The sequence below is a fragment of the Onychomys torridus genome, chromosome 16, assembly GCF_903995425.1.
Source record: "Onychomys torridus chromosome 16, mOncTor1.1, whole genome shotgun sequence".
NCBI classification, from domain to species: Eukaryota; Metazoa; Chordata; class Mammalia; order Rodentia; family Cricetidae; genus Onychomys; species Onychomys torridus.
The window spans coordinates 36600607-36615503 of record NC_050458.1 but is presented as its reverse complement, the minus strand read 5'-3'; positions in this window follow the sequence as shown (position 1 = coordinate 36615503).

The window sequence follows — 14897 nt, the reverse complement described above, 5'->3', positions numbered from 1 at the left end:
ATCTCACTGGCTCATGAATTTTTTTTCATTACAGAAAAAAGAATGTCATAAATCAAAGCATTTGTTCAAAGACATTGGTAAAAATGTCAGGGAGGCCCAGTTATAGTACAACAGTCCAATGCCTGCCTTACGTTTCACTTGCTCTCTGATGACAGTTTTACTTCTGAGTTGGTGGAAACTTGTGGTCTGTTAAATTCATACATTTCAACATTTCAAAAAAACTTTTAACTGTAGGATTCTGGGTCAGACACAGATGCAGCAAGCAACAAATGACTATAAATGGGACTACAGGAAATTTAAGATAAATGCACACCAAATCTGCAACATTCTAACTCTGCACAATCATCAGTGTCTAACCAGTCAGTCTGCCTTACAGACTATTGAGTTTCTCTGAGAACTTTAGATAACACTGCCATGTCTCTACCATCTAAAGAGAATTCATGGAATTTATTTCTATGCTACAATTCAGTAGGAAAAAAAAAAGTGTCTCTATTCTCTTTATTTTTACTTCCTTCATTTGAGCTTGAATGTTGAGCAAGATAATCATCAGAAGTGAGGACTTAAAAGTGAGAAGAAGAAGGCCACTACCCACAAGGGTGAAGATGCTTAGTCCTTTCTCTGAATTTACCCAGCTCTTGGCCACATCCTTGCATACTCCCTGCATCCCGGTGTACCGAGCTTACAGTGAGATCCAAGAACACACATTCCTTAGCTCCTGTCCTGACTCTGATATTCTAGGAATCAAAGTAGAAAATCCCAGATGCTCCTTGAAAGTGTGAACATGTGGGTTGATTTCTAGCCTGCTGAGTTAGGCATTGTCTCCTTAGTTACCAGGCAGGGTGACCATGTTACCCAGGACCGCACAGATGTCTTGGGTATTCATTAGGCAAACTACTAAGATTAAAAAATATCTTTAAAGCTGTTCAAAATATTATTCCACTTTGAATCCACTCTGGTTTCCAGTTAGGTTAGGAGAAAACTGAGGGCAAAGGAAGAAAATTAACATCAACACTTGTTAAAGAAATATAACTACATTTGTTGTTTTCTTTCAAACATCTTATTAAGGTGAATTCAGATGGAGAAACATTTAGTGTTACTCACTAGGTGTCTAGGTCCCAATTAGATGCTGGGGAGAGACAGGTTAATAAAGCATGGATTCTATCCTCTAGGATCTTATGGTCTGCTGATAAAGGCATGCCAACTGATTTTAGCATCTAAGAATGAAAAGGAAAATAAACATGCCTGGATGGTTCCCAGTAGCCCTTATCTTTGTTTCTTGAGCATCTCTCGAGAGTCAGGCTATAGGGTAGATTAGATGAGACAGAAATATTAGATGTGCAGAAATATTCCACAGATATGTGACAAACAAAAAGCTTTCATTAAGGGCTATAGAGTCAAATTTGCAAGTTTTCTAAAGCATAGGAACTTGTGAGCATATTACCAAGGTCCTTCCAAGGTCTTGAAATGTTTACTTGTAGATGAGGTGCCCTGGACACTATGTGTTATTATCCTTTCAGTAATTTGCAAGACTTCATGTAAAGTGGCTACTGACTTCAGGACTAGTACATAATTAATATGCAACATCCCTTATTCTAAAGTATAAAATCAGCAACATATCCAGATATCATGAACATATCCAGACTACAAACATCAGGAAAGATCCCTGGAGAGACTGAGTCTGTGTCCATGTGAAATGTTAGACAAGATGTTGTAGTTTTAGAGTAGAGAGGTCACTGTTGTTTTCTTTTGCTGACTATCAATTAATGTATCTCCAAGGTAGATTTCAGGGAAGTGGCTAGCTAGCTCTATGAGAAGTGTGAGTGTTTATCATGCATTTCCTTTGTTTCTCCTATTATCTGGCCATGAACCACCCCCTCCAACTACCCAGATACTTTCCTTGAATCTCACAATGACATCAGGCCTATAGCACATGTAGGAATAATCCAAATTAAGATGTTACACCAAACATAACCTTAACCAGTAGGACATGAGACATGTTCAGTGTTCAATGACAAAGGCCAGGCAACAGAAGTCATCCTACAGAAGCCCACCCATAAGTGGTGAGAAATCCTCAAGGGCAGGTCATAGGTAGGCATGACAGTTACCAGAAGCCTCACTGGAGGTAGTACTTCCAGGTCAAAGCTACATATGTTAAATAATATTTTATAAGCTCTAGATATTTTATTTGTAATCATTCTGGGGCTCCCATTTAGTAAAATAAATAAAACAACATTTATTCGTCAACTGCCTTCCTAATCTGCACAGGCAGATGGTTCGTATCTTTACAATATCTAGACATTGAAATCCTAATGCCACCACTCAACTTGATGGTCACTAAGTCTTGAGAGAGTGATCAAGTCATGTGAGTCCCACCTCCAGAATCAGGTAATGCTTTTATGAAAAGAGCTTGAAGAAGACTACTCATCCCTCCTGCCATGTGAGACACATGAGAGAAGCCAACTGTGAATTAATTAATCATTTGATCACCAAAGATAAGATCTGCTCAATACCTTTTTCTGAAAATCAAAGGCTTCATATCTGAGAATTATCAGTGTCTATGGTGGAGGTCATACTATAAGGCATTTTGTTATAGTAAGAAGAATTGACTGACAAGACATTATAGCTTAGGGTGCTTAAATAGCATCAATTTGTTGTTTATGGTTCAGGAGGCTAAATCAAAATTCAAGTTGCTGACCAGGTTTTCTTCTGCTGAGAGCTTTCTCTGACTTTTAGAAGTCTTTTTTTTTTCTTCCCCCAGCAAGTATTAGAGTAAGAGATCTGGCTGGATGCACCTTTGAGCACAGGTTGCTGCATATTTGTATGAAGCAGAAGCAGAAAGGGTATGGAGGTTGAGGTTCTACAAGCTGTACTCAGGACAAACACCTACAAGTAGTCATGTAACTATTAACTATTATCATTTTAAAACAGAAGGACCGTTGAATCACAAAATACTGAATACTGTTTTCCTTTTCTCTGGTTCTATCTATTCTCCCAAGGTACAATCTTTATTTACAGTAATTGCAGCCAAATGTTATATGAATATTCCTTAGAAACAGGCCTCAAATATTTACAGATGATGGAGTCAAAGGCTTCAAGGTAATTACACGTCCTATATAGCTTTTCCTTTTTAAAAGGGTATTCTAATAATCAGTACATCTGCTGAGCTTTAAGAATTTTCCAATAGCTGTCACCCCAGGAGACAGTATTAAAACCACATCACAGTTGGCTCTTCTTCATGAACACTCTACACCTCAGTGAGAATGCCTTCAATCCAATTAGTCTGTGCCATTTAATTTGCTCAATGCAAATTACTGGCATTTAATTGAATTCAGTTAGACACAAATCAATAGAAATCAATTCCAAGTGATTAGCCTTAACATTCATCAATAGAATTAAATTTTAAAAGGCCAGGAGAAGACTTACCTGAGTGGTTGACACGTTTTAAATTTTACTTTTGGTGTTAAGATGTAACTTTATTGGGAGGCATTTTGGAGGTTCTGTGTTCATTCTAAATGGGCCACTACTGCTACTGGAACTGAAGAGTGATCATGAAAAGATCTTTACAATTTTCCTTTTAGATTATTCAACTTCCAAACATCCAAAAAAGTAGTTTGGAGTAAAATTTATCTTCTAATATGAGGTCAACACTGTGTTAATGCTGGGCGACTTTACTATTGGACTCATGCTTCCTAGAGTGTGGATGACCATATGGCAGTGTATTGGAATACATACTTCCTACAATAACCACATCTATTTGCTCTATGGCAACTGTTTGGAGCCATCTTCCTTCTTGGCCCTGCTTTGCTCTCTAGTTACCTATCCTTAAGAGCAAAGCCAGGTGACCCTTTCTACAGAGCAATCATGATATTTCATTTTATAGGTGAAGTATCATAAGGCAAGCTAAGATTTGAATAGTAATATATATTATGTTTATTAGAATATAGGTCTTCTATCTCTCCTACACACAGCTAGAAAAAGTGAAGCGCTAAGAGATCCTAATAGTCAGGGTTCTCTAAAGAAATAGCCCAACGGGATATATAGAATTAGGGAGACTGATGAGCCATGTAATTGTAGGAGATAGTAAGTGCCATTTTCTGACTTCTCTAACTTAGAGACTGGTGGTTTGAGTGAGAATAGGCTCCATTGTCTCCTATGTTTGCATGCTTTGTCCCCATTTGATGAGCTGTTTGAGAAGGATTAGGAAAAATGGCCTTGGTGGAAGAAGTATGTAACTCAGGGTAGCCTTTGAAGTTTCAAAAGCCCATAGCAGACCCAATCTCTCTCTCTTTCCTTCTTTCTCTCTGTCTCGCTCTTTCTCTCTGTCTGTCTGTCTGTCTGTCTTTCTGTCTCTGCCTGCTGCCTATGGATCTGTATGTAAAGCTTTCAGCTACTGCTCCAGGACCATGCCTGTCTGCTTCCTGCCATGATGATGATAGACTAAGCTTCTGAAACTGTATACAAGCCCCAATTAAATGCATTCTTTTCTATTTCTTTTTCCAATAAGGGTTACCTTGGTTATGGTATCTCTACACAAGAATAGAATAGTAACTAAGACAGAGACCAAGAGCAAACAGAGGGATGAAGCCGGTCTGTGTCTGTAGGCCTGAAGAACTGGGTATCTAATGGTATAAAGTCTAGTTCAAGGGCACAAGAGCTATATGTCAGATCCAATGAACAAGTAGGAAAGACATTTATCTCCTCTCTATTACTTTGTCTTAGATTCATACACTATATTGATTGTGTGATGCCTACCCACACCGAGGAGGGCTATCTGCTCACTGAATAGTCAAGTAGTACTCTAGACATGCCATCACAGACACATTTCAAAATAATGCCCATTCTCAGCACATGGTGGTCTAGTCAGCATGATGCAAAAGTTAACTGGCCTGGGATTAAGCAAGTTAGCTAAGGTTGCAAAGCAAATTGATGTCAGAGCTGGGGGTTGACTGCAGGCTCTTTTATCCCAGTGCCTTTTCACTTGTTCTAAGTATGATCATACTAAGGCTTGGTGATGAAGTCTGGCTTCACAGTATCACTGAGACTGGAATCCTGACACCTCAGAAAAGTCACCACAATTATCTGGTGAATTGTCTCATATACTCTCTTTTCATTCTTCACCTCTCTTCTTATGTATCAAATACAAAGCCTTCCTAAAGTTGCTCAGACCTTCTAGACTTTCTCTAAGTCTTGAAGTGACATTTGCTCAAAATTCAAGTGTAGGTTACTTAGGAAATTAAGACATGGACAATTCATACAAGGTAATTAAAAAGAGATTAATGGAGAGGCTATTTACAAACTTATGGCTAGATTGTGGAAAACCAGAAGAGCCAACTGGTAGCCCTAGAAAAAGCAAATAGAGTAGCTCATTATCCTTCACTGAATCCCAACTGGGATAGTAAATCCAAAACTGCCTCTCCAATCAATACATACAATAGAAAGGAGAGTCCTTTACCTTCTTAGGTAGAGATTTTGCTCCTTATCAGCATGAAGTTGTTATTGAAGATAGATTAATCATCACCCTTTTGCTCTCCTAGAATTTTAGATCACAGCTCCCGAGTAAGTTGTGTCAGAAAAGAAGAGATTGAAAAGAAAAAGTCAGTATGAGGACTATCATATGAAAGAAGCCAGTTGGAAGAAAAAGACTGGAAGTCTTTCCCTACCTGGGCTTTAGATAATGAATGGAATATTGTTAGTATTTATTTATTTATTCATTTATTTATTTATTATTTATTTATTTTTAACAATTCAAAGGATCATATCTCTGAGAACTAGCTTCCAAGGTTGGCACTCCAAGAACAAACTAGGCTGTGATATTCCTGAGAGTAATCTTTTCTGGGATTATCAATTGGCATAATAATATTATTATTGCTTAAGTTTCAAGTCCTATAAAATTTATATTTTCTAAGATAGATGACAGTTTCAAAATTGCCTATGATACCTAGATTATAACAGCCTTATACACAGTAGTCAACTCTTCTATTTAAGTGGCTCTTTGTAACCATGCTACCTTACTAACTGGAAACCAACTTTATATCCTTTTTTTGCTACAGTGTATTAAAATAAATTTTTACTTTATTATTGTTCTCATTCTTTCCTCCCCATAAAAACACATGGGGAATGTGAATGATTCTATTTGCCTTGTGAATGAGCATGATAATGGGCGCTCAAGAAGAGGTTATGATCTCACAAGTGAATGTCTATGGAGAAAAATAAATCAAGGGAGAATGAATAAAATATGTGTCTGTAGGTATTTCTGATATGATAATATTGGTAGGTGTATCAGTACTGTTTAGGAATACAGAAGATGGTGAGAGTCCATGCTGCCCAGAATATGATCATAGTTCACTATACTACAATTCTTGAGAAGCCCTCCATCCACATCAAGGGGGCTTCTGACAATGTCACTGCAGAGTCAGCTCTGTTCGTTCACAGCACCCATTTGTTCTAGTTTCTTTCTCTGTAGCTGTGATAATATACTGACCAAAAGAAATTTGGGGCCAGAAATAGTTTATTTCACTATATGTCTTATAGTCAGTCACTCATTCAGGGAAGTTGAGAAATAGACCACGGAGAAACACTGTTTAGTGGCTTGCTTCTCCTAGAAAACTCAGCTACCTTTCTTATATGACTCAGGCCCATCTGCCTAGAGATGGCACTACCCACAGAGGTCTGGGTTTTTCTATATCAATTAGCAATTAAGAAAAATTCCTCAAAAGTCATGTCCCTGAGATAACCAATGCAGGCAATTCCACAGTTGAGGTTCCCTTTACCCTGGTGACTCTAAATTTTGTCAAGTTGACAAACGCCTACCAGAACAGCACCCTTCAAATTACAAATCACTACATCACAGGATCACAACATTCAATGGACAGGATCATGAAGTCTGTCTTGCTCTGTTTTCTTTTGATATAACAAAATAATCAAGACCTGCTCATTTGTAAATAACAGGGAGTTGTTTTTGCCTCACAGTTCTAGAGGCTGTGAAGTTCCAGATCATAGTGCTGACATTTGCTCAGCTTCTAGGAAGGACCTCATGTTTTGGATAAAGTCAGAACTTGGCAGAAAGGCAACAGGTCACATGCAGAAGAATCATCTCAGAACAGACAGCCTCACTTTATGACAGTCCTTTCCTGGGTTAAGCAGTGATTCACTTCCATCAGAGTGAGAATTCACACTGGAGAGATGGTGTTAATGCATTCATGAATGTAGGTTTTCTATGGTCCAAACCACAGTTCCCTAGGCTCCACTCCAGCATTGAGGCAAGCGTGAATTCTGCAAGATGTGCTCAACTGCAGCAGTAACTCTGTAGATAGATTGCCCTCAGATCTTTGAACTTGAATAACTTGTGACTATTGCAGTAATACACAGATTCCTCAGTCCCATCTAAAAAGGCTTACTTATTTTAGTAGAATTACTATGGGACTCAGAGAGTTCAGATTTTGTGAGCTCTACTAAATATGTCAATGGTATTGGATGGGCATCAGACAGCCCAAGAAATTTAGGGATAAGCCATTATCCTACTCACTGTGACACTCTGTGTACTACTTTTGTTAGAAGTCAGCAACTCAACTTTTCAGGGTCCAAAAGTTCTTTGGCTTTTGCTGTCTTTTTTTTTGGGGGGGGGAGTGTATTGACTTAAGTAGACTCTAAAATTTCACAAGGGAAACTTTTAGTTAAATATTGACAAGTGTGCTGAACTAAGGCTTTCCCTGTGGCTTGATGTATGGTAAAGGAATGTAGTTCCTTGTCTAAAACCAAGAATATGCTTGGTAGAACCAGCAATGAATGGCCTGGGACCAGGGACCTGAAATAGCTACAGCTTCACAATATAAGAACCAAACTCTTCCCACTATAAGGTTCTAAGATTATCAGTCTGAAGGCTGCTGTGTGATTGGTCTGTAATGTTCTTGAAATGTTCAGCAATCCCCTTGAGAAACATTGTTATATTAGCTCCCTACTGAATTTGTCCCATTGCTGATAGTTTCTGCTGATCTCATCTCATTTTTCTCCTGGAAATAGTACATAATATACTGCACTTGTTTTTTTTTTATTTTTATTTTTCATTTATTTTACATACCGACCACAATTTCCCCTCATTCCTCTCTTCTTGTTTGTTCCTCCTATCTCCCATCTAACTCCTCCAGCCACTCCTCCTCCATCTTCACTCAGAAATGGGCAGGACTCAACAAATCATGGCATATCAAGTTGAGGCATGGCCAGGCTCCTTCCCCTGCATCAAGGCTGGACAAGTCATCCAGTCATGGGAATTAGGTTCCTAAAACCCAGCTCAAGCACCAAGGACAGGTCCTGATCACAGTGCTAGGAGCCACACAAACACAACTATCACCCACATGCAGAGGGCCTAGGTCAATACTATACTCTTAAAAAGCTTGCATGGCATAAAACAACTTGTGAAAAACACCATATCCCCAAGATATCTATTTTATTATCTTCTGATCTGGTTCTTTATCTTAAGACCATACCACTGAAGAATGATCTGCTGGACCAGATCAGTTAAATGTTTGGTTTAAGATATCGCAAATTGGTATATTTTATAATTTTGATGAGGACATAATGGATTTTTAAAACTGAGGATGAATAGATTGTATTTAGAAAGATACTGGTCAAAGGTTAGACTATTAATGGGAAGAAAAACATTCATTTAAAATCATCTACTGTATAATATGGTTGCTATAATTAATAACTATGCATCCTATTCCTCTAAGTTGCTAAGAGAATAGATTTTAAATGTTCTCAACACAGAAAATGTAAACATGTGAAGAAAAGTATAAGTTAAGATAATGATAAATATTCACTGTCAATTAGGATCTAGAATTACCTAGGAGACAAATACTTAGGTATGTCTATGAGGATGTCTAGCTTAGAAGGCAAATCCTAAATGTTGGCAGCAGCATTCTATGAGCTGGAGTATAGTACTGAATTACAGGCTACTCAGAGATGCTGAGAATGGGACAAAGAATCTGGCCTAAGAAAGAGTTCAGCAGTTCATATTTAACATCAAATGGTCAGCCCTGAAAACATTCATATTATTAACATTGTACCGCCTGAGCACTGAGCACGTTGTATTTATATATTTAGGAATATTTACTTATGCACATATACCAATACACATACATATAAATATATACATGTTATAATAATTAATGAATACACATAAAAAAGAACAAGGAGAGATACATGGGAGGGTCCAGGGAAGAAAGGGAAGGAAGAAATGTTATAATTATGTTACCTGAAAAGTGAAAGTAATAATTTTTAAAACTTGAAAATGAGAGTGCTAGCTAAGCACCAATCTCCATTCTGTTTCCTGATTGCAGATGCAGTGTGATGCAGTGTGATGCAGTGTGATGCAGTGTGATGCAGTGTGATGCAGTGTGAGCGTCTGCATCTAGGCTCTTGTGGTCAGGCTGTCCCTGCCATGATGGGCTGTATTCTTTTTTTTATCTTTTGAGACAGGGTTTCTCTGTAGCTTTGGAGCCTGTCCTGGACTAGCTCTGTAGCCCAGGCTGGCCTCGAACTCACAGAGATCCACCTGCCTCTGCCTCCTGAGTGCTGGGATTACAGGCGTGCACCACCACCGCCCAGCTGTATTCTTAAATGTGAGCAAAAGCAAACTGTTCCTTCTTTGAGATGCTTTTGTTGGGAATTTGGTTGTAATAACAAAGTGACTAATAAAATTAATTGGCTGAAGAAAATCATAATAGCATATATATTCATTATATATATAAAATAAAGCATTGTGTTTTGTAAAAGAAATGTGTATAATCTTTGGCAATTCAAAAATAATTAGAACTATGGATATTGCTCAGAAATAGAACATGTCTATAGCACATGAGACTCCATGGGAAATTCCCCAGAACCACCCAGAGAAGGCAGAGTAAAACATTAGACAAAAGAAGAACTGGACGTCAGAGCTAAAGAACAATGAAAGAATGCAAACACCCTGAAGTACCATTAGTGTAAGGGTTTGCAAAGAAAGCATTTATGGGTGTTTCAGCAAAGTGTCTTGCTTTCTGCTAGGGATGTTGTAACTTTGAAAAATCTTCCTTGTTAATTCTTCCCTTCACCCCAGTGATTGAGAGGACAACAATACAATAAGGTCTGCCCACACAAGGCAGAGTAGACTGAAATTGCTTTTTCTGTAACATTCATTTATTGTTCTAATTTAGATTTCTAGATCTATACATTCTATACACAATTCTCAAGACATTGTTCAAGTGCTGTCATTTCTAACTAATTGATGAAATGTCTACATTGTTTTCAACACTCCTTATAGACTATTGCCACATTTTTTCCCACAAACATCATTACCCTCAGATTTATACTTAATAAGACCCCCAGACTGATCTCCAAACCCAAGGTAGAATATAAACAAACAAAAGAAAGATAATGAGTTCCTTGCTTGAGATCCTGCTTCCATTGATCAGATTACTTCCACACATCTGTCACGAAATTTTAATTTGGAATAGAGAAAGCAGTGGAATGTCAATTATTTGCTAATATTGGCAGGTTTTCCATGGGGAAGAAGAGAAAATCTTTAGCTGGAAGTTTTATAACATGAATCCAAGTGATATTTTGTTTTTCACACACCAAAATGTGAAAGTGGAAAGCCCCACTATGTGATGCACACATACCTCATCTCGAGGAAGGAATTAAATGTGTACCTAGGGCTATTGGCAAAGCATAATATTCTACATGGCTGGGTGACATGACACATGGCCATTATCACAACAATCAGGATGTTGGGATAAGAGAACTGTTTCTGTGAGTTCAAGGCCTGCTAAGCCTACATAGTAAAAGAAAGCTCTCTCAAAGTGTATTTTGTGCATGCTAAGTGATTCTTTCTATGCAGCTACAGATTAAATACACAAGAGAATATTTTTAGAGAATAATAGTTAATTCAAAGTATCATTGAACTTTCTAAACTCTGGACATGCTTGCTAACAAGCTATACTACCACAGTAAAATGTTGTGTGCTTTAGTTTTTGTTTGTTTGTTTGTTTTTGTCAACTTAACATCTGGGAAGAGGGGATGGTCAATTGAAGAACTGACTCCATAGTATTGACCTGTAGACAAGTCTGTGCAAAATTTTCTTGATTGACGGCTGACCAAAGTGTGAGTTCATACTTCACTATGGGTGTTCCCACTACTGGGCAGGTAGTTTTGGGTTGGCAGTCTGAAAAAGCCATGGGGTCAATCAAGTCAGTGACATTCCTCTATGGCCTTAGTTTCTGCCTCCAGGTTTTGGCCATGAGTTCCTCCCTTGACCTCCCTTAGTGGTGGTCTTCAACTGTAAGGTAAAATGAGTTATTTGATCCTCAAGTCACTTTTGGTCTTGGTCTTTATCACAGTGATAGAAACCAAACTAGGACAAAGATGAAGCACTCATCCTACAGAGTCATAATACATATATTAAGAGAGCTTACATTTTCCCAGGTAGGTGTAATTAGTGATCAGTTCTTATTCCTAAATATTCCCATATCTACTTTAAAGATGGCTTCACTGCTTTTCCTGCTATTATCTGATGCACTTAAAAACAGACAATAGCAAGGTAGCTCATCAATGAGCTTGTTTTTCACATACTTATGTATCATAAGTATTAAGAATTGTATTTTTAATGTGTTATAATTAAAATCTTGGTGTATCACAGGGTTACTGACTGAGCTAACTGGCCTAATATGCCTAATATTTTGTATTAGAAGGAAAAGAATGGGAGAAGCTGAGCAAGAGAGAGAAGCAGGACTCTAGCTCAAAGATTATCTGAACTGATAAAAATAAATACAAAGGAAAATTATAATGGCAGTTGGAAATTATCTGCCTGGCCCAGATCTGAGGGTGACACATGAACTATTCATGAATGCCCATCTGAGCTCCTGTTTGCTGTTATCTAAAATAATATGGGAGGGCAATGTATGGGAATAGGCAACATGCCCAGCAAAGAGATTTACAGAATGTGCTTGCTACAATGGCTGTGGGTCCAGTAGGAAAATATATATGTCATAGGAGTAATGAGAGAGATATAATTGGCAAGATAAATGCAACGTTGCATGGGAACTGAGACTTTGAAGTTTGGATATCATGTGCTGTTAGCAAAAGCCTATGGTCATGCTTGGTAAAGGTGATGGTAGCACACCTAGAACACTGAAGGAATTGAGCAAACCCTAAATAATACAAACATATTGCCTGCCATCTCTCCTTACTCTTCTGCTATGTACTAGGTTGCCTATGGTATGAATCTGAGATGTTCCCCACAGGTTCAGATATTACCAGCTTAGTTCCAGCTGTTTGTGCTGGGCAGACTGAAAGCTTTATCAGTTGAGGCCTAACTGAAGGTGGTGGATCATTGACATGCTGTTGAAGGGTACTTGTCCCAATGTGTTCATAATCTTCTGCTGTGTACTGGGGAGCTTATGGTATGAATCTGAGATGTTCCCCAACAGGCTCAGATATTATCAGATTAGTTCCAGCTGGTTTGTGATTTCATGACAGGTGAAAGTTTTATCAGTTGAGGCCTAACTGGAGGAAGTGGATGGTTGACATGCTACTGAAGGGTACTTGTGCAATGTGTTCTCTCTCTTTTCCTCCCCACCTCTTTCTCTCTCCTTCTCTCTATCTTTCCTCTTATTATTCTTGCTCCCCTTCCTTTTTCTCTTCCCCCTCCCCTTCTGTATCTCTTTCAGCCACAGGGAGATGAACATCCCTGCCCTTTTATACCCTTTCTGCCCTGGTCGTTGGCCTCACCAGAGGTCCACAATAACGGGCCCAACTGACTGTGGATTGATATATCAGTATCTATGAAGCAGAACAAGCCTTTCTGCTTGCCCCCTTTTTCTCAGGCATTTGTCACTGTAACAATGTTGTGAAAGGACACACCTTATACCAGCACCAGATACTCAGCCTACTGGGAAAGTTCTCTCCACACTGTGGACCTCAGTTTCTGTATCTATCACATATTACCATTTTCTTGATATTTGAGGTGATTTTGAAAACATTTCACATTGTTCAGTTCAGTGATAGGCACAGGACTAGCTTTCAAAAAAGTCTAAGAACTAAAAGTTTTCCATCTTTTGGAACATAGATTAATCACAGTTTGAGTTGTATGAAGCAAAACATGATTTTTTTTCTTATCTCTGTAAAATTGGAATTTACAGATAGTTTGAACATTCATAGGGACTTCTGCATGTAACTTATGTTTCAAACACTCTCCATCAGAGTTGAGAATTAACTTTCTCCATTTAGAAAACAAAGTGACTATTTACAAGAGAAAATAAATGACATTCCTTGGCTCATAGCTAACAAATCACCAGACCAAAAATTCTTGTTTGACATTCTATTTCCCCATTAGAGATAGTATACAGGTAGTATATACACTGATTGTTCCTGTGATCCACAGTGATGTATTTGCAGATTCCAATGTTTAGTTTCCCTACATACCAATGTGTCTCTTCTTTGATTTCTTGTGAAATATTGCAGCTACACAACATAGAAAGTATACATTTAGTAGATGAATTCTCTGTACAGGAAATGAGTTAGCTAGGCATGTTATTCTCATGAAACATATGTATGTCATGGAGAAAGCAACAAAATATAAAAGAAAGCATACATGTGAAAAATGGAACTTGAGAAATCAGACAGCCATTGCAAGAATGACAGAAACACAGAGACAGCTTTCACTGTGCTGTCTGTAATACCGAGGGAATCACCTTTCAAGAGAAGAAACAAAACCCAATGAGTTAAGATAATCCGGAAAATATTAGAGAAGCTTAAAAGCCAACTTCAGAGCTACAGATACAATAGATGTGAGGCTTTTCAAGTAGGAGAGGAGTTTATATTTTGTTAAATCACCAGAAAGTTTTACTAACTCACTCACTTACTCATTCTATATCTATTTGTCTATCTCTATTTCTCTCTATATCTATCTATCTATCTATCTATCTATCTATCTATCTATCTATCTATCTATCTACAGCTACATGAGTGTTTGTACTTGTTCTTTTGTTGTTATTGATGTCCCTGGTGGCAGCATGGCCCTTGGACAGCCTCATGGCCACAGGTTGTGGCCTAAACCCCAGGAGTCTCTGTGGCCTTTGGTGGCAACATAGACCATGGTCATCCATACAGAGTCTGGCTATGGTAAGGCCATGGACCCAGGCATGGTCCTAGGCAGCAGCTTGGGCCCATATGTCATCTTGGTCCCAGGTGACAGTGCAGGCTACCTGGAGGGGCATGGCCCCCATGGCAGTGTTGCACTTGGACACCAACACGGTCACAGGTTGTGGCTCCTGGTGTCAATATTGGCCAGGGACATCAACACAGACCCCTGTGTGGCAGAACCATGGACACAGACATGCTCCTCAGCAGCAGCCCAGGTCAGGATGTCTCCATGGCCCTAGGTGGCTGTGCACATCACCCAGATTGACATGCCCCTGGTGGCAGGGAAGCCCTCAAACCCTAACATTGCCCCAGGTGGCAACCCAGACCACAGACACCCTCCACATCCCCTAGTGGTGACAGAAGCCACAGACATCAGTACAAGCTCCTTTGGCTGCTCCAGGGCCCTGGACCAAGGCCTGGCCCTTGGTCATAGCCCAAGCCCAGACATCTCCCTGGACTCAGGTGGCCAACTAGCCATTCATATTAGCCCATTTCTCACTACCCTCATCTCTTTCCCCAGACCATGAACCATTCGATCTCTCCCTCTCTGCCCCCTCCCCATCCTGTACTCTCTCACTACAGTGGTGCCCGACTGCCCAGCACCAGTGCTCTTGGTTGGGTCACAGGTGGCACCTGGTTGATAATTGCACCCCTCCCCAAGCCACAAGGAATGGCATAGAGCTATTGCCTTTCTTCTCTCCTGGGACTAGAAGAAATCTTGGGCA